The sequence below is a fragment of the Taeniopygia guttata genome, chromosome 1A (assembly GCF_048771995.1).
Source record: "Taeniopygia guttata chromosome 1A, bTaeGut7.mat, whole genome shotgun sequence".
Lineage (NCBI taxonomy): Eukaryota > Metazoa > Chordata > Aves > Passeriformes > Estrildidae > Taeniopygia > Taeniopygia guttata.
In genome coordinates, this window is record NC_133025.1 from 7,870,432 (window position 1) to 7,890,870 (window position 20,439).

Consider the following 20,439-nt stretch of genomic DNA (forward strand, 5'->3'; position numbering starts at 1 on the left):
CTAAAGGATAGTGCTATAAAGGAAATATGAGTCGAATTTGCAGGAAGAAATATTTTCCATTTGAAAATATAATGTCACTGAAACCAAGGAATTATTACTAAGGTTATATTAACTGTGAAATTACAGTTCTGAAAGTGCAAAATAATCCTCCTTTAATATATTAGCTATATTACACATATCACCTTTTTTATATAATATTCAATGTCATTGAAATCAGAACAGAAACACACTTTTGAAATTACATCTTGAAATTACAATTTTCCTTTTTTAACTTGAACATTTTAAAGAGAAAAGAAAGTTATGTGACTTCTAATGCAGAGCTTTTAGGGTTTTTTTTTCATTATAGACTCAGATTTAGACTAAAAAAGACTAAAAATTCTTTTTTAGTTTTATCATACCCCAAGTGATAAAGTAGCAGTATCAGTAAGTGACCATGAACAAAATTCCTCTAGGAAGCATTGTGTGATTGTGTAGCAAAGAGGATCCCAATTGGTGCCTCTTTAATGAATTAAGCCAACATTAAAATGAAGGCACAGCCTGTGGTGAAGTTAGGAAACCTTGGTGGAAGATTGCAGTGCAACCAAAGGCAATTCTACAGATTCAAGGCAGTTGCAGTGAAGCTGTGGAGGTTCAGCTCTACCAGTCTGTGATGGTTTATGGGAGACAGGGGAATGAGATGCTAAAGGATCAGGAGGGATGTGAGGCAGGAATAGCAGCTGTGGGTACAAAAACCCAAAAGTACAGAAACACCCCCTAATCTGTTTTAGTGAACACTGAGGGTCATGGCTCACTGAAGAGTAAACCAATTTATAGTAGAGGTCATATCTGCTCCATTGGGATATACATTTTTAATGAAAATAGCAGGGATTGATGGATGCTTATGAATGAATAACTGTGCATGAAAACCATCATTATTGCTGTAACAAACAGATAATGCCCATAGTTCACCTTTCAAAGCTATTAATATTCTAATTGGTGTTGTCTGGTATCAATATCCTGTACTGCCCCTAACTATGCAATCAACCATGCATTGTCTTAAAAAACACACGGTCAAAAGAGATTTTCATGCTAGTGCACCTTTAATTTAAGAAGAATGTTTTTCTCTGTCAGTAATCCTTTTAGTCACAGATGTTTAGCTTGGTGAAATGAAATAGTTCCCAGTATGCTGAAAGTCTGTCTATGATTAAATGTAATCACTTTTTAATTAACTGGAATTTTCAATATCTTGCAAGTACTCTTTATGAAGTTTTATTCAAATGAGGACATAGTTTACTTTAGTTTTTAAAGTTTGGAGCTCAGAGAAAAGGCAATGGAAGAGACAATACAGATAAAATGAAGCTTAGCACAAAAAGAATGATGCATAAAATCTGCTTAAAGGCTGTGCAGGGTGTGTGCCCTGCAAGACCTTAATTGTGTATTAGTCTGATATAAGCAGCTGTACAGCTGTTCATATGTAGCATTATCTTAACTGCTATTATTAATTATTATGGTTAAGACTGTAATTGAGTGAATGTAGAGCAGTTTCAGCTGCCTGGCAATGCCACAGAGAGCTCCACGTGTGACATCTGTCCAGGTGGAGTGGCTGCCTGCCCCCACACAGCATCACAGGTGCTGTGCTTCAGCAACGCTCTACAGAAGTCTCCAGGGCATCATGAGCCAGATAAAGACTTTCAAAGCCTCATGAAGAACAGAGCTGCAATATTACAAATTTACCTTCCTGGATCAACAGGCACACAAATAGAAGATCATTATAAACCAGAGAAGAAAACATACTATTATTTCTTTTGAAGAGATCAAAGTTGAATGTTTTCCTTCCAAAAATGCATAAATATTTCTTTTAATAATAACCAATTATTTTATTCTACCAAACTGAAGAATCTCAATTATATAAAGGAAAAAACTTTCATTTCAGTAAATATGTACTATGAAGTAGACCTTTAATATAATATAAATATTATAAATACTATATAAAAAGCAATATTATAAAATTATATTGAACATAATAGTAAATGAAAGCTAAAATTATAAATGCATTTTATCTCATTAAAAAAGTGATATTTAAGATCTATTTTAGGAAATGAAAGAAACATTAACACTTAAAAAAATTTTGACACAAAACTTAATTAAAATCAAGAGTGTTCTATTCAATATTTTGTTTTGAACTGAATTTATCTTCTGAATAATCTGTATAGCTCTCATCTTTCAAACAAAAATTGTGTTGAGCATGCATTAAGTCAATTTAAATACATTCTTATTTTTTTGCTTTACTGATTATTAATGCTATTCTGTTGGTGTCTGAGTGTCTGAGTGTAAAATGCAGCCCAACCACTATTCCCTCTGAGGAGAATTCTCAATCTATTGTACAATCAAATGGAGCAGGAAAGTCTCAGTCTAATTCTTGATGCAGATAAGATGAGACAGATGTATTTCAAGGGTTGAAATGTATCTGAGAGAGGCATCTAAACAATAAAAACCAATTTACTTGATTCAGGCTCAGGCCAGATTTCTCTGATTGCACAGGTCCAGAAGGAAGAGGCAATCCTTCCAGTCAGCTTTTTGGCTTAGACTAAAAGAAAAGCACAGCTTGAGAAGTAAAGATTACACAGTCCTTCAACGCCCCCGATTTGTTTGAGCTGGGTATCACCCCTCTGGGCACAGGGTGGGTGTTTTGTCAGGCAAGAGCAATCCTCCTTGCCCTCAAGAGTATGGGTGAAAGGAGATAAATCATCCATTTTGCTACTTTTCTCAAGATTTGTGAGGTGCTTCTGCAAAACAGCAGTGGCAGTGCCGCACCTACACTGGGGTGGCACGGCTCAGAGTTTGGAACAGTAGATGTGTAATCATTAAATGTGAAAATATCTGTCTCTGAGAATTCAGCTTAGCAAACTAAAGGATGCCCAAATTGTCTCTGCCTCCCATCTACATGCTGACATTCTCTGAGGGGAGGTGTTTCTCTGTGCCCAGCAAGGTGAAAGAGGAAACCATGGTCAGGAGGAAGCTCTTTCTGTCCTTCCCACAGACCAGCAGCACCATGGATTTTTGTGCTGGCAGCATGAGGCTCTGTGATGGTCACCGAACGGGACCGCAACCAGCGAGCGTCCGGTGGCAGGAGCTGGGAAGAGGCGGCCTTGGAACAAGTAAAAAGCAAAGGAGTTTCCTTCCTTAGGAAGAGAAGCGAGCAATTGGCTTGATTTAAAAAGGCCTGGCTTCTAAGCTCTAATTAAAACTTCAAATAGAGGGGAAGGGGAGGATGAAGGGAATGTGATTGTAGCACTTTCTTCTGCAAAAACTGAGCAGGCCAGGGGTCCCATTCATCTCCAGGAGGACATTCCGCCCTCACAAAACCAGGCCAGCCTGGCACCAGCCTGCACAGCCCCAGCTGCTCGTTAGAGCCGGGCACAAGTGCTGAAAGGACGTGGATGAAAGGGACACTGGCAGAGCTGACAGGAAGTAGCTGTCACTCGTGGCTCTACCAGCGCAGCGCCTTTGTGAAGAGCAAAGCTGCTTCTCATCTCTCCGATGCTCTCATTCCCAAGATCGCCACTCACACTGTTCACTGAATTTGAGGAGTGGGTTTCCTTCCAAAGAAAGGGTAAAGGTGGGGAAGCTGCAAGACTGAAATATATTTTCAAAATGGGTGAGAGATCTGTTTCATGGTATAGAGACTGTCACTAAACCTGGCAGCCCGTGGCTTGGAGTGTGGAGCAGGTTTGAATGCACACGTACACAACCTGAGTGAAGCAAATGTAGTTATTTACTGCTCGTGAATCTATAGGAAAAAACAGTGCTCAGAAAGCACCAAGGCTAAGTGAGGCATAGGGTGGGCTGCCAGCCATGCACTTAGGGAGATCTAATAGAGAAAATTTGTGGGAAATTACAGCCACTGTGATTACCCACATGTGAAGAAGGGGTGTTAAATTTGCAGAGGGTATAGGTTAATGCGGAGGAATCCCAAATGCAGGCTGGATATACATTTCCATTTTACCCATAATAACCTTTTCACTTTCCATTTAGGCCTGAAGGCAGAAGCTGTGGGTCACCTCCAGTCAGACTGTGTCCAAAACCCATCTCTATGTGTAAGGCTATTTTCCACTCTGTAATAGCAACCTGACCTGTGCTACCTGTGCAGCAGGTGTGAGCCTGTCTCCCCTTTGAGCAAAGCTACTGCTTGCCAGTGATACAGGCAATTGAGGGTTTGGATGGAAGTACGAGCTCAAGCCTGCAGCTCCCTGGCAGCACAGACATAGTGTGAATTTCCTTTCCTCATGGAGGCCATGTCCTTCCCTGCATAAATATATAGCTATTTTTGCTGTGCACACCTCCCCATTGGCACTGAGAGTATCTATACATCAATAGGGTTCTATATTTTTTAATGAACGCATCATTATGTGCTGTTACACAGACTGGTTGCACAGACTTTTCTCCATCAACATGTTTTTCAAAAAGTTTTTATGCTGCTAAAAGGAAAATTGCATTGAAAAATATTTCTTTCTCCCTCAAAATATTTCAGTTTAAAATATTGCTATTAATATCAATAATAATTTTCTAAGAAGCATTCTTGTTTTTTATAAAGTGCCAATAGAAAGCAGTGCTGAAAGATTTTTATTTTCTTTCAGTGTTGTTTTGCTCAGATCATGTATCTGGCAGAAGAGAGTGCCTGTGGGGAAAGGAGGAGAGAAAAGACCACAGTCACAAATATAGAGTATTTTAATACAGAATCCAAATGAGTGCTTCAGCCTTTGTTTGGGTAATAAAGGAACAACTGATGTAGTGATAACATAATGTAAAAAATAGCCAATGTTTTGATACAATAATGCTCCCATTGCTATAGGGATTTTTCTGCTGTTATTTAGTTGTGTAAATCATTTGTGTATGTGTATATATATATATAAATAAAACCAAGCTTCATGCCAAAGCTTCAGGCAATTTTTACAGCCATTAGCAAGGCAAACATCAAGAACAAGAAGTTTCTTAACATTAAAAAAAAAAAAAAAAGAACGGGGAAAAAAAGTCCTTTTACAAGCTTAAACTATCCAGACAATGCATCTTCTATCTACAGGCACACAAACATACTGGAAGACAAAGCCTGTCCTGATTAGCTAACAATAAGTCTAGAATGATAGAAAAGCTGGGTTTTAAGAGATCCTCTTACAACCTGCACTGAAGCAGCACCAAAATGTACGTAGCATCTTGCATCTTAAATGTCCTTGACAACCAGAAGTGAAGCAGCTCCTCAAGCCTGTTCCAGTATTTCATACATATGAGGAGTGTTATCACATAACATTCATCTTAAATTGGAGCACTTTTCATAAAACTTCTTATTCTACCAAGGACTGTGGAAAATAATGAACCACTCAGTTTTTTAGTACAAATTGTGTGTACTGCAAGACTGATAACTGCGTTTGTCAGTCTTGTCTTTTATAAAATGAGACCAGCTCATTCAGCTTAATCTTGTTATTCTTCTAAGGTTCCCTGTTTGTCTTAAACCAACACTAAAGCTGATACACAGACTAGATAAAGCCTTATGATGGTCAAACAGCATTGAGCCATGAAGGAAAAAAAAAAAAAAAAAAAAATAAAGGCTTGCTCTGTCAATCTCATCATACATACAGCCAGCTGAGAGCTGGTTCGCCTTCTATTGACTAAAGACTTTTATAGAGATCAGGGCAGTTCCTGCCTTCCATGGTGAGTTAGCACTACTGAGGACATGGACATTGCTACCCTCATTTACACAATGTGAGAATGTGGCCCTTAAAATTTCTTCCGAGTTGTTTTAGTTTTCTATTCTCTAGAAGAAAGAGTATTACAGATCTTGCAGTAATTAAGCTCTGCACACTGTATCTTCCAGCCAAATGCTTTCATTTTTAATAACCCTTTATTTTCTTCTTTTTATGTTCTTTGCTTTGCTGCTGAAGAGCGCAGCAGCTCAAGATTCAATGGTGCTAGAACAAGGGAGGCTTTGTAAACTGAATCAATAATGCTTAAAATTTGATTAAGCTGTTGCATCTGAAGAACTGACTCCAAAGAGTATATGTGATCCATCATGATACAGCCAGGGCTGTTTCAACTACAGCAATATAAAAGTGCCCATCTTTTCATTGTAAGCCTTTGGCAACATGATGTTTTTCTGCAGAGACCGAAAAGAACAAAATCCAGCCAGGAACTCCCTGCAGTTTACTTTGAAGTGTTCACCACACTTCGACCTTCATAGTTAAGCTTCATGATTGACCTTCATCCCTCAAACACTACAAAACACGCATGGATTTCTGATACCTGAATGTTTGATTTTCCCAAGGTGTTTGGCTGTCCTTGCAGAGAATTATCACTGGAAAGGAGAGCAGGAAGAACGTGAGTCAGGGCAATCCCAAGCACAAATACAGGCTGGGAGAAGGGATTGAGAGCGAGATTTGGGGATGTTTGTTGATGAGAAGCTCAGCATGGCCTGGCAATGTCTGCCAGAAAGCCAGCTCTGTCCTGGGCTGCACACAAGAAGGGTGGCCAGCAGGTTGAGGAAGGGGATTGTCCCCCTGTACTCTGTTGTGGTGTCCCTGGAGTGCTGCGTCCAACCCTCACCATAAGAAGGATGTGGACTTCTGGACTGAGTCCAGAGGAGGGAGGTAAAGATGCTGCTCAGAAGGGGTTTAGACTGCAAGAGGGTAGGTTTAGAATAGGTGTTAGGAAGAAATTCTTTCCTATGAAGATGGTGAAGCACAGGAAGAGGTTGCCCATGTGTGGATGTCCATCCCTGGAAATGTACAAGGCCAGTTTGGATGAGGCTTTGAGCAAGTTGATCAAGTGTGTGGAGTCCCTGCCCATGGTGGTGCGTTGAAATAAAAGATTTTACAGGTCCCTTCCAACCCACGCTATTCTGTGATTCCTTTTGTACCTCACTTGTAAAGGGAAAAGAAATAGTCCAGCTCATAAACTCTGAGCAAACATAGCTTCTTGAGAAATTGCAAAAGCCTCTAACACTTTGGGAGTGTGCTTTGAGCTGGGAAAGCACCAGGACTCCCCTGACACTTTACAAAACACTTACACTAGTTCTTTGGGTGTTGCAAACAGATCCCTCAGAGCCTGACACATCCATTAAACTAGAAATTTTAAGGAAGCAGCCTGAGCTTTTAAATAAATTTTATTTCATTTTTAAATATATGTCCTAAATCACCACACAGTTAAACATTTTACCTATCTGTTTTTTCATTCTGAACTTCTTTCATGGGTGTTAGTCCAATTAAGTATAAGAAAGGAAAAGAAAAAAAAAAAGAATTATATCATGATCTTGTACATAATACATGAACAGAACTTTTATACAATTCTGAAATATTAAAATGAAAGTTTATTACATTTTATAATGATTATAGTAATACTGCATGAATGTATGAGAAATTTCCTAGAGAGATATTTGAAAAGAACTCAGGACATGACATGACTCTTTGAACATTCTATTTTTATGTGTTCCAAAATTATTGGTTTTTAACATGTTCTGCATTTCTCCACTTCTACATTGTGCTTACTCTGCCTCACCCTGTGTTAGCACCACTGCATTTTATAAGAGCTCGAGGAGAAGAGACAGCTGGTTATGGCAGAGTCAGCTGGTGATGTTGACAAGCTCCTTGATACACTAAAAAGCCAGGGAAAAACGGGTCATGCTGTAAACATCCAAGTTAATTCTCACCAGAGGCTTGTGGGAATATGCAGGTCACATCACAAGGCATTTATACAACATATCCTACAGCAGTAATATCACCTCCACCTGGGCACAATTCCTGTTTCTTACATGGAATCGTGACAAAGATCCTTTCCCTCCTACCACCTCCCAGTCACTCCCTGAAGCAGAAATGCTGCCTGAAATGTTTACAAAAGAACCATAATATACACTCCTTCCTTAAGCTTCTATAAAAATAAAATATCAGAAGTTTTTACTGAAGTTCACAGAAATATAGCCACAGTTGCAGAAGTTGATATGACACCTTAAAACCTGGATAGGAGCCTTACCAAGCTGCATTACTAAGAAATTACTGACTAGATTCAAGCAAAGCCAGTATTTTTCAAGTTATAGACACATAAATTTCATAAAACAGAGTTGTGTTCCAAAAGTATTTCCACTTTGGGTCTGGTTTTCCAATATTATTCATTTTTAAAGGAGTCAGTCAAGATTTTTTTTGGTCATATTTTCAAGATTCGAACATTCTTCCAGTCCACAGAGCATAAAAACTATCACTGCTTCAAAACTTGCTCAAAAACTCATATTTTTTTTAATAAAGGTGGCAATGTTGCAATAAGAGGTACTTTTTCATATATTTTTGAAGTGTTTTTCCATTGACTTTTAGCAATATAAAATGTCTACATAAGCAATTAGAAATAAAAGGTAGTTATCTTGCCAGGTTTTGTAAGGTGCTCTGGGAAGGACTATCTTGTGGAGGATTTGGGATTTTTAGTGCAGAGGGAAAAGTCTTAGATAATTCCCCTACTAAAACTTCTGAGATAATTTCTTTTCTGAAGTATATTTGTAAAAGATACTACAGAATGGGTTGGAACAGGGAAATAATTGGACTGGGGTTTGGTCTATGCTTTATCTATTTCACTTTCCAGCAATTTCTCTGCATAAAAGACCCTAATCAGACATTGCCTGCATTCCTAATGCTCTTCAAAAAAAGAGGAACGTGCTTACCTAGGCTAAAATGTATGGACTATAGGATAGGAATAAATAGGATCATAACTCTGGTTCTTAACACCTGTTGGCTCCCCAGTAGCATTCAGTATACTGATGTGTGTTTCTGTTGTGAAAGCAACAGCATCAGAAAATTAGTAGTTGTTTGGGGCATCAAGAGGACTACTGTTTCCAAATTTCATAGCTTTTGGAATATCCATTTTTTAGTAGTGCTTTTTCCTACTGTACCTCCACACATTTGAACAATTGCCAGCATTTTCTGATCTGGCTTTTAGAGGTTATTTCACAGATCTGCATACTCAGCTCAAGTTATTTAGTAGTATGTACAAGCAATTTGAACAAGCATTTTGTTTCTTCTACTTCATAAAATATCCATCAAGCTTAGACATGCACTCCAGATCATTTTTCCCCCTGAGGTTTTTTTTCAGACTTTCTCCATGGTCTCCCTCCTGTCCCTAGTCTCTTATTTCCACTCTCCCTGTTGTTTCCAGCTGACACATTATCCGTCTCAGAGGCCATGAGCTGTAGGTTATTTCCACAGAGCAACATCAGTTAGCCCCGGATTTCCCAAGCTGCCACAGTCAGTGACTCCAACACATTGCTTTGGCTCTTTCCTACTTGCTTTTCCCACCTCCATTTCCAAAGACTTTCCCTCCAGATCCTGCCTTATTAGGCTGAGGGATAAAACCCACATTAATGGACTTGGGTCTCTGAGAAATGCAAAATCCTTGGCATGCCCACTGAAGTTTGTCAAAGGCAAGCGAGGGCTGCTGGATACCAATTCTGTATAATAGCAGAAACAGACAAAACCCTCAGAAATACTCTCAGTTCTTCAGAAGACTTTCTATGATAGATGGCAATTCAAAACAGACCTATTCTAGTATGCATTAGGATATAGACACAGGGAAATTCATCTTGATGCCTAGAGAGGCTATCTGGAACAGAGACTTGACAGAGTTAAAAGAATAAAGTAGGTATTTATTAAAAGGCCTTAAAGGATACACTTTGGGCAGTACAAGAGCCTGGACAGGGCTACACCCAAGATGGATCCAAAATCATCACCAGATGGACAGCCTGTCACAGGTTTCCACACTTTTATAAGTTTTGGTCCATTTACATATGGGGTTAATTGTCCAATTAGAGCTTCAGCTTATGAAGTCCCATCCTCCTTGTTTGCTCTCTTCAATTCACTGTTTATGCTTTTGAGGCTTGAGGCTTGTAACAATTGGCCTTGGTTCTCGGGCTGGAAAAGGATTGTTGTGTCTACCTAGCCTGTGAAAAAAAACTTAGTAACATTTAATATGAAGTTTAGAGTTACACACCAAGGAAGCACAGAATCTGAAAAATATGAAAGCTAAAACTTAAGGCATCAATCTGCTTTTGAACCAGATAAATTCAATAAGAATTCATAAGGAATCTGAGGCTTCAATCAGATCATCTAGAAGGAATAAAAGAAACAATCACAAAAAAAACTTATGAGTACTTTTTTTATTCTAAACAATAATTTGTCTGATACTAGCCTTGCTTGTTATTAAAAATGGCCTTGAGAAACTGATCTGAATTCTGCTTCAGGTAAAGAACAGTGTAAGTTTCAAAATCACAAGATAGCTACTTCAGGGATATATTTTGGATAGAAGGATATATGAGGAACAAAATAATTACATATAAATTTAATCTAGGGTGGTTTATGTTCATGACACAACAGATGAGGCAGTTTGAAACTATATTGGTAGGGTAGAAAGCTTATTTAAATACATTTGAATAACTTATTTCCTGAACTCTGGATAAAAATAGGACAGAGCGTGTGTGGGCTATATTACTGAGATGCATTCCCATTCAAAACAGACATATTTTATCAGTTTTTCCTTTCAATAATCCAATTGTCAGTTTTACAGTCCATAAAAAAATGTGCAGAAGGGATAGGAAATGACTTTCATACATATCCTGACTGCTGAGTTCCTCTGTTTCATCATGCTGCCCTGCAGATGACTGACAGCTCTGTAATCAACTTCAGACTGGCTTTAGTGGTTCCACATCCCATTCTCTCATTAATTATTGAAGGCGTTTTTCTCTGTTGCACACTGGGTCACTGTATCCATTGTGCTTATATTTGCATCTCCTGAGCAGCAGAGTTGTTGTTGAACTGGGAATCAGTCATCACATGCACACACACAAGAAAAGATGAAGAAAAGTAACATAAAAGAACCATAGAAATGTTTGCAGGAGGCCTGGAGCAGCTTCAGTGCTACCTGTGAGGTCTCGTGTTCAGAAAAAACCCGGTCGCTTACAAGAGAGGTTCTTGTTTTGCAAATGCTTTTGGTTTTTATTCTAAACAGAGAATAGTTTTTGGGGTTTGTTTTTGGTTTGGGGTTTTTGGTTTTTTTTACTATTAATGGTGTTATTCACCCATTTCTTGCTGTCTGCTTAATTGGAGAGTGCAGAAGAAAAAGAAATATTCCTAAGAACTCTGCATGTACAAATAGCATATGAATAAAATTAGTGCCCTCTAAATGCCATATATACTTAATTTTTTTTTTTAACATTCAGTAACTGCTAAAAAATGCCCTGGTCAGAGTTCTTTTTTGGAAGTCTGGGTGACTGATCAATTAAATATGCCTACAGAAATAGGCCAGGTACACATAATTTCGTCCACTCTTCTCTGAGGCAGCTCTGGTTTGGTGTTTACTAAAGCCTGATGCCAAGGTGATATACAGCCTTCTTTGCTAGGCTCTAGGTGCCCAGGCAATATATAGCTAATATAGATGGGTAACAGAATCACAGAATTGTTTGGGTTACAAGGAATATTGAAGATCATCTCACTGCAACCCCCCTGTCACAGGAATGCCTTTCACTAGATCAGGTTGCTCCAAGCCCCCTCCAGCCTGGCCTTTAACCCTGCCAGGAACAGGGAATTCACAACTCCCTTGGGCAACATGTGCCAGTGCCTCAACACTCTCAGAGTAAAGAATTTCTTCTTTATGGCTAGTATAAACCTAACCTATTTCAGTTTAAGACATTCACTCTTGTCCTCTCATCGCATGCCCTTGTAAAATGACCCTCTCCAGATCTCTTGTATCCTCTTTAGGTTCTGGAAGGTGCTCTAAGGTCTCCCTGAAGCCTTCTGTTCTCCAGGCTGAACAGCCCCAGCTCTCTCAGCCTGTCTCCATAGGAGAGGTGCTCCAGCCCTCTGATCATCTTCCTGTCCCTGTCTGCACTCTCTCTAACAGGTCCATCTCCTTCTTATATTGGAGACCCCAGAGCTGGATGCAGCAGCTGCATTTTCTTCATTCACACTATCATAAAATTGAATATTTGGGCTGGATGATACATGACAGGTAAACAATAAACTGAAAATCTCACATCTACTTACAAGTAGTTTTAAAAATAGTAAGCTAACTGACCTACTCACCCATCTCCCAAATCCTACTCCTATTATGTCTGACTGCATCCTTCATAAGCATCCACCTGCTTGTATTGATATGATAATTCCATGGTGCACCAATATCCTGCCTGTGAAATGGAACAAACCACCAATTTCTGACCTCATGAGCATGATCCATGAGCAACTGTCTATGCTTGGGAGAAGACAGAAATTTCATTTAAAAGATAATGCTGAGGTTTTGAAATAGACCTGTTTCTAAAAGAGAATAAAGTTTAAAAAACACTGATGAAACAAAAGCCAGGGGAAAATGTCTGTCTAAATGTTAGAAAGTTTGGGGGGTTTTTTTAGGTTTTTTTGGGTTTTTTTTTAATTTTTAATAAAATAATTACTTTAGAAAATTAAAGAATTGAAACATAAATTTCCATCATGGAAATTTCTCAGCTATTAAGGGTGCATCTCAAAAGTGGAGATTGTTGATACACATGTTCAGGGGCAGGACTAATGCCTAAACAACTGAAGTGAACACACTGTAATGAACAATATTTGACAATACTTGGAAAGATAAATTATTCATTTATAGAAGATGAACAAACTAAATATTTTTTTAAAATTGGATTTTTTTTCATGATCTATGAGAATGGCTGAATTTGTGTATAAGCAAATACAGAGGGCTTTGAAGAAACTACAGAATTTGATCTATGATTAATAAGTTGAATCAGTTGAAAAACACTTGCAGTAGGCTTTTGAACATAATAAAACAGTTTTATTAGAAAGGTACTATGTAGTGGGACTAAACATATGAAGATAAAATTTATTTATGAGTTCAGCTGAAGTTAGAAATACCACAATTTCACTAACACTGGGAAGAAGAACAGGCTTTCTTAATGTTACAAACTGTGGAAAACCAGCTATTATATGTGAAATCATTTCAATGCATCTTGCAGCACAAGCCAATACTGCTGCTAAAAGAAGGGATTGTTTTACATGTAAATAAGTTTTTAAGCACTTACAGTAGCAGATTCACAAACACAGGTCTCTATAATACTTATTCCAGGTGACATTTTTAGCCATTTAAATTGTTTCTCTTGAAATATGTATGAAATATTTTCTCATCCTGGAAAAACAAATATTGAAGTTAATATCAAGAACAATTTTTTAAAGTGTCTTCCTATTCAGTAAAATGTCAATAACTGTTCAAAAATGAGGTTAAGAGGGAATAAAATATCCGTTTTCTTTCCCTCTCAAAAAGAAACATTCTTATGAGGACAATATGTTAGTGCTTTTGTGTTTCTTCACCACTTGACTAGTAATTAACTAAAAGATTACCTTAGATATAATTACGTGATGGTGCAGAATAAACATAATAAATGAGAAAGCTTTGCTAATCTTACTCTCTCTTACTGCTATTCCAACTATGATATTAAAGAAAAAAAGCACCCAAAAAGTTCTCAGTTACATTTGTTGGATCTTAGGTAATTAGCACATGGGATATCTTCATGTCAAAATCACATTCCATTCTTGAAAATCGTTACTAATTACTTTCTTAATAAATTTCATATGCATTTAACAAACAGTAGCCTGTAGACAAAGGAATGTGGATTCTCACTGAACAGCTTCATGAAGGAAGTCATGAGGATAAGGCTAATATTTGAAGACTAGGTAAGATTTGGCTTCTAAAACTAGAGGAAAGAGAAAATTCAGAAGAATGCCTAGTAGAAGACATTATTTTGTGTCATTTTTTGCTCAGTAATAGTCAGAAATTTTCATTGAGGACTTCTGTGACAGCAAGCGGAATCCAAAAGAATCTGTGACATCACCTCTACTATGTCACCTCCAATATGAAAAACTCCTTCAGCATAAGAGAAAAAAGATTATCAACCATATCATATCACATCACTGACAAACCATAATCTTCCCCATCATAAAGATAATGACTCTGCCAACCCTTTTACTAATATTGAGAAACTCATCAAAAGTAGTAATAACATTTCTCCTAATTTCCTATTTAAATGTAATTAAGGTCAGATTATACATAATAGCTCCTGTGCTAATATAATACTTTCACTTTAAATAATACTTTATTTTCTCCTTTATAATAGAGCACATTTTCAATGAATGCTCTCTAGGAAGACTGGAATTATCTCATCCCTACTGTCTCAAGATCACATCTGTCATATTTAAGGATGCACCATGCTGGTGGCCCATAGACAACCTGTTTCCAGCTGATCCACTGATTACTTTCCCCCTGTCTGTTATTTCCAGCTTATAAGCACATAGCTGGAATCAGCTTTTTCTGTAAGCCTGTGTGCATAACCTTGCATTTCACTTTGTTACAGCTCATCCCTGTCCCACTGTTCAGCTTTCAATGTCATTTCATCCTCCTTATACAATATTCTAACAGATGACTGGTACCAAGGCTGAGTATTAAAATGTCACTAGTAATGTTGTTATAAAGATTATTTTTTTATGGACAAGTGCTGAAAATTACATCATCAAACCTGAGAAACTGATTTTCACCTCTTTGAACATGCAGAATAGTAGAGGGTCTATGAGCAGGAGCTTCACACAACTCCTGCCAAAAAAGCCAGCTTCTTTTTCTCCTTGAAATGGGACATTTATGGAGACTAGACTAAACTTTTGAGAATGCTGCTTTCCACACAGATTTCCAATATACAATTATATGTGAAATATATGCACATACCTATGTCTGGTCTTTCTGGTAAACTCACATCAGTCTGTATGTACCAATTTCAGGGTGCATGTACCAATTTCAGGTTTTTACACCCTATGGGTCTTTTGGCCTCATGCCCCATTTCTGCATTTCTAAATATAACCCAGAGAAAATTTTAAGTGGCTGAACAGAATTCAGTATTTCTGTACTGGAATTAAAACTTGATTTTTTCCTATCCTATTCTAATCCAAACTTATTTTCCATAAGTCTGACACTCCTACAGCTTTAGTTAGATGAGAAAGAGGGAGAGAGGGAGAACCATCATCTCTTTTCTTTATGAGCAGAGGTTAATTTCTACATGTTTTCATAAGTAGAAGCACTGGGCTCAATAACATTCTACTTTTTCCTACCTGTATGTTCAGAACATTTAAGAAAGTTGCCTACAGAGGGGGGTTGTTGATCTGTTTCACCATTTGGAAATGCAAACTTTTAAGGTTTAACCTCATTTAAGTTCTGCATCTTCTTCAGGTAATATAAGAATGCACAAAAGGAAAGAAATGTTGTCTTTGTGCAAACAACATACAGATGAATAATCTGGTCCTCCAGGTGAACAGGATGTGAGAATGGGAATTTATCAACAACAAATGGCACCTTTTTATTTAAAGCAAATTTCTGCTTAAAAGCTTGAACTGTAGAAAGTAAATGGCAATGAAACTGTTACTGTCTGGAAACAGTAATGGGTGCAAGAAAATCACAAAACTGAAACAACAAGTGGAATAAAACTAGTTTGCATGACAGGCACAAATATCAATTCATCTGCCTGTTCAGGCAGCAGCATTTTCTTGGTCTCCCAGTGTGAAAAGCAATTTTTATCAGAAAACATCAAACTACTATCCAGATAATAATCAGTTAAGGTATTTGACACATCCGGGAAGCATCACAATTGTTATTTTCTGTATATGGCAACTCGAGTAGAGAGACCTGTAATGAACAAGGAAGTTATGGGTTCTTTAAACTGCAGTCATTAGTCCAGCCTTTGGGTCACCTTTTCTCATCCTGAAAGCTAAAATAAAGGATGGAGAATTTTCTCATTCAGAATAAGTTTGGAATTGTGACAGATCAGTGATGAAAGTCTGTTCCATGGTCAGCATTCTGTCTGTTTCTGAAGGATGATGGTAGGTGAGGTGGTTGGTAACAGATAGAGGTGGTAGGTAAAATTAAGCCTAGACTTTTCTTTACAGCCTCTGGAGGAAAACAGACATTTACACATACAGTGTGCACATACACTTAATCTCATTCTAAAGCAGGTTTCTAAACTGATCAGATGAATCATGCATTATTTTGCATATTTCCTTTATGGACTACAAAAGTAGCCGTGGTAATAAACTCAGATATAAATATTGAAGCTGCTGCAGGTTAAAATTAGTGAGCTGAAACACACCCAGGAAGACATATGTGCTCTCAAAGACCTAGAAATGCCTATTTAAAACAAAACCAAAATAAAATCAGTGTTTGTTTCTACTCAAAGTTTATAGTTATGGCATAAAACAAGGGTACCCATATCCTTTCAGTATCCTTGAAGCATTTTTAAAATACATGCTGTGAATATTTTAATATATTCATCTTCAGTGGAATAGTGAGTTCAGATTTCTTTTTCGAGTTTCAGTGTTTTTGTCACCCTTACTACACCTATGACTTTTCTTGTTAATTTCAAATACCATTGCTTCTATCTTCAAATATATAAAAACCATGGAAACATAAATCTTGACAGGATCTCAAGAGTGCATGTATTAATCTGTCCCCTAGATATGAGATAAGATGGGTATACCTTAACCATTTCTGTCAGATGCTTTTCTGGAAACACTTTCTTAAAAATATCCAGTGGGGTAGTTTTACAGATTCCTTGGGTAATGTCCCAGTGCTTTACTCCCTGGTAATCTGAATGTGTTTCTTACTACACTTTTGCCAGTTAAACTAATTTGTTTCTCCCTTATTCCCTGGATGTAGAAAGCAATTAATCATCACCTTTTTTATAATACAATTTAACATATTAAAGATAGCCAACCTGTCTCAGTCTCTGTCCTTCCTTCTGTAGACAAAAGGAGTCAAATAAACTTTTCTCTCTTATTATTCCTCCTTCAAACTTTCTGAGCTATGTCTATCTTAGACTACAGAAAAACTTAAATTTTTACAATGGAACAGTGGTAGGTGAACTTTAATCATTATTCCCCATATCTTACCTCTTACATGGTGTTAATGAATCCCAGAATGAGATTCATCAGTTTTGAATTTTCATCTCTCTGTTGACTTTCTCCGCAGAATGTGCTATCATTCCCAGGTCTCATTTGGCACATTGCTGCCTTGTGAGCTCCCCTCATTTTGTAGTTACACATATGAGTTCTTCAGGGTGCAGTGCCTTTTACTTCTCATTATTGAATTTCATCTTGTTAGATTTCATCTTATTTCTCCAGTTTCTCAAGACCATTTTGAATTTTAATGTTGCCTTGTAGGTTGCTTGTGACCTCCCTCCTGGCCCTGCTTGAATTCATTGGTGCCTCACAGATTAGAAAGGAAACTGATAATATTACTGAGCTAATCAGTGTGTGAAATGGAAAGTTTAAAGCAACAGTAAAGAATGAAAAACATGGCTGGAATTAGTTGGGAATAAATGCCTTGTGGGTAGCTGCCAGCTAGGAGATATCAACACTTACATGATGCTTCTCCTGATACTGCATATTTCGAGAATATTTAGTACCTACTTCAGAAAATGATGATTTGCAAACAAAGCATAACTTTAAAGTCTCTAATTCCTTAATCTTATGCATGTGTGCTGAGAACTTGTGTCAGCCTTCTACATGCCAAAATGATGGCTCTGTCTCAACTGGGTGACTATCCTGCAATGGGCGGCCTCTTAGGATGTGTAAAAATGTGTGTTGGTGTCACACCAAATGGAAAAAAAAAACAGTAACACATTGTCTAGGACAAAGATATGCAGGTCAGAAAGTGATGAAGGTTGACTATTTCAGCAGGACAGCTGCTGCATCTGAGACATTGATAGCATTGGCGAGAGGCACATACACAACATACCAATGTCTGGAGCCCGAGATCTACACAACACACCTCCCATATTTTAAGATGTGGAACACGGACTGCAGTGCAGCTAGGAACAAAGTCTCCACACAAGTTTAACATAAAGTAATCAACTAAAGAGTATATGTTGCCTGCCTGAAGGAGATAACAAAAATGCAAAAGGATATTAAAAAGTATAAAAAATGTATTAATTATATGTAAATCTGTAGATTATATCTTTTAATTTGGAAATTGTCTTCTGTATTGGGAACAGTTGGTCAGGGATTCTGGAGCTTCTGAGAGCCTGTAAACAGACAACGGGTCTGATATAGTAAAACTCAACAGGTAGGAGATGCAGACCATGGAAGGTGCATCCCAAAATTATTCTAAAAACCTAAAAATCAATACATCTGTTTTGTATTTCTTTACATAAGTCATTAAAGGAAACACTGAACTGATCAGGAATCACCTTATGGGTATATAGGAAATATAAAGATATACCTGAAGTATCTTTATAGCCTAGCAATGAATCACTAAGACTGGTATGAGGCTGTTTTTTACTCAGCTGATAGAGACTCTATCTCATACTTTCATACCAAATACCTAAGACGCTCTTCTCTGACTGTCAGAATTAAATCAAGAATGGTTCTTCAATAACTTCTTTCATCTTCTAGAGAAAAGGTTGGTCTTAATAAATTTTTTATGACATATTTCTATCTGATTTATTTTTCAAAAAATATATGTAATTCAGTTTCTTCATTGCCATGCTACACAGCTTTTTTTTTTGATAATTGCTTAAAATCTTTCAATATTTCCCTCCTACTAGGCAGTCTGTGCACACTCCAGAAGCATCTGTTTTTCTCCTTTTACATTTATTCAGAAATACTACATGCCTTTTACTTTTTGCTATCACTTCTTCATGAATGAGAGCAAAAATAAACTCTTTTAATATGTAGAAATAAATACATCTTAAATTTCCCTCATATATTAATTCTTTTTTGTGTAAACATTGCATTTCAATGACTCACTCTAATGTGTCTCTTCAATAATAATGCACAATTTTTATGGCATTTTAAGACTTCAATTTTTTTCAGTTTTCTCCTGTTATATGGATATTCCTGCACAGATCTCTCAACTGCTCATTAGGCAACTGTCATTTTCCCCCAGCAGTTTTCAGCTAGAGTCCATGCTTTTAGCATCCTCATCAAATGTTCTGAATCAATCATTATCAGGATGATGAATGGTGATTTACTTAGGTACTCTTCCCTTGTTTTGTCAGCTGGACATCCCATGCTCCTTATAGACCTTCCTCAATGAGCACTGGCAAGGAAGATCTGGGTCAGAAACTTTCTGCAACTGCCAGAGGAAAATCTTCCATAGGTTCTAAAAGGTTCTTACCTGAAAGTATAAGCCTATACAATTGTATGAATTTGGGAAAACAGACAGAAGCACCTCTTGCTATTCTGCTATTTTCTCAGAATTTTGTAGCTATTTCTAATTGTCTTAGGGTCACTAATACCAGCAGCTTTAAATAGCATGGATGTTTTCAAGGTCTGTGCAAGATCTTGAAGGTCATCAAATTCAGATGCTTGGGCATGTCACAGCAGACTCTATTTGCAATTAAAATAGTGAGAATAACAAGAAGATTAATTGCTTTCTGTGGAGGTATTAAAGATTCATATCAATGTAATTGAGCTCATAATCTGGCCCGTTGACAGGTGAGTCCATTTATAAGGAGTGATTTCATTGTTATTGTTCTTACCACAGTACTTTAAAAAAAAATATAGTCCTTGATCTACTTTCACATTTCAAATGCATTAAAAATATGCATAAAATAATATAATTCCTCCTAAAAGATATGCTTAGTTAATTTCCCTTCATCTCAAATAAAAAGATTGCTTCTCTCCCCTTCATCTTCCTGTCAATATGCAATGAATAGGTGGAAATAAATGCATTCTCACAGATGTCAGTGCTGATATTAGTAAGTATGGATGAGTCTCCTAGCACAGTGGTGAGAACCTGGGCAAACTGCTTGATTTCTGCAGCCAGGCTACATCTGGTACTGGATGCAGTTAGCTACCAATATCTTGTACCATGAAGCCATGCTGTAGAGGAAAAAGTAAAGTCAGACACTGCAAGGATTTTCAGCCTCTGTGACCTTTCTGTGTGCACTGCTCAGGGTCAGAGGGCAGCAATGTGAGCAGTCCTTGGCATCCCAGTGTGAGCCTCCACAGTCACAGATGGATCCAGTGTTACACCGGGAAATCCCTGGACTTTGCAGTTATTGGTTCAGCTCTGGCAGCAAAAGGTGAACAAAAGAGTTAAAGCTCGTGTTCAGTTTTACCTGTATCAGCAATATCATAATCAGAGAAAACTGTAATCCTACAAAATAGCAGTATTCAATATCAAAATTGCTGACCCAGAGTGGATTCTCATACAAGGGTTTTTTTCCTGTGCCCATTCCCAGTCATTAGTGTCTTCACTGCTGTGAACTGCTCATGAAGTCCAAGAGTCCTGGGAAGGATCTGGTAGGTAAAATTTTATCACCTTGAATTGAGACACCATGGAAGAAATCATCTCACTTTCAGATCAAGATTGCAGCAAACCACACAAATATTGTTGCTACAGAACAATAATACATAACAT

General features: G+C 37.5%; 1 long non-coding RNA gene across 1 annotated transcript; it reads right to left on the bottom strand.

Moving 5' to 3' along the window:
* Positions 1-7,114: 7,114 nt before the first annotated feature.
* LOC140680718 (uncharacterized) lies at positions 7,115-17,613 on the bottom strand. The gene is made up of 3 exons (XR_012052087.1): positions 16,965-17,613; positions 13,064-13,167; positions 7,115-9,943 (listed from the first exon to the last, which is right to left on the bottom strand). It is a non-coding gene; the product is annotated as an uncharacterized lncRNA (long non-coding RNA).
* Positions 17,614-20,439: the final 2,826 nt, after the last annotated feature.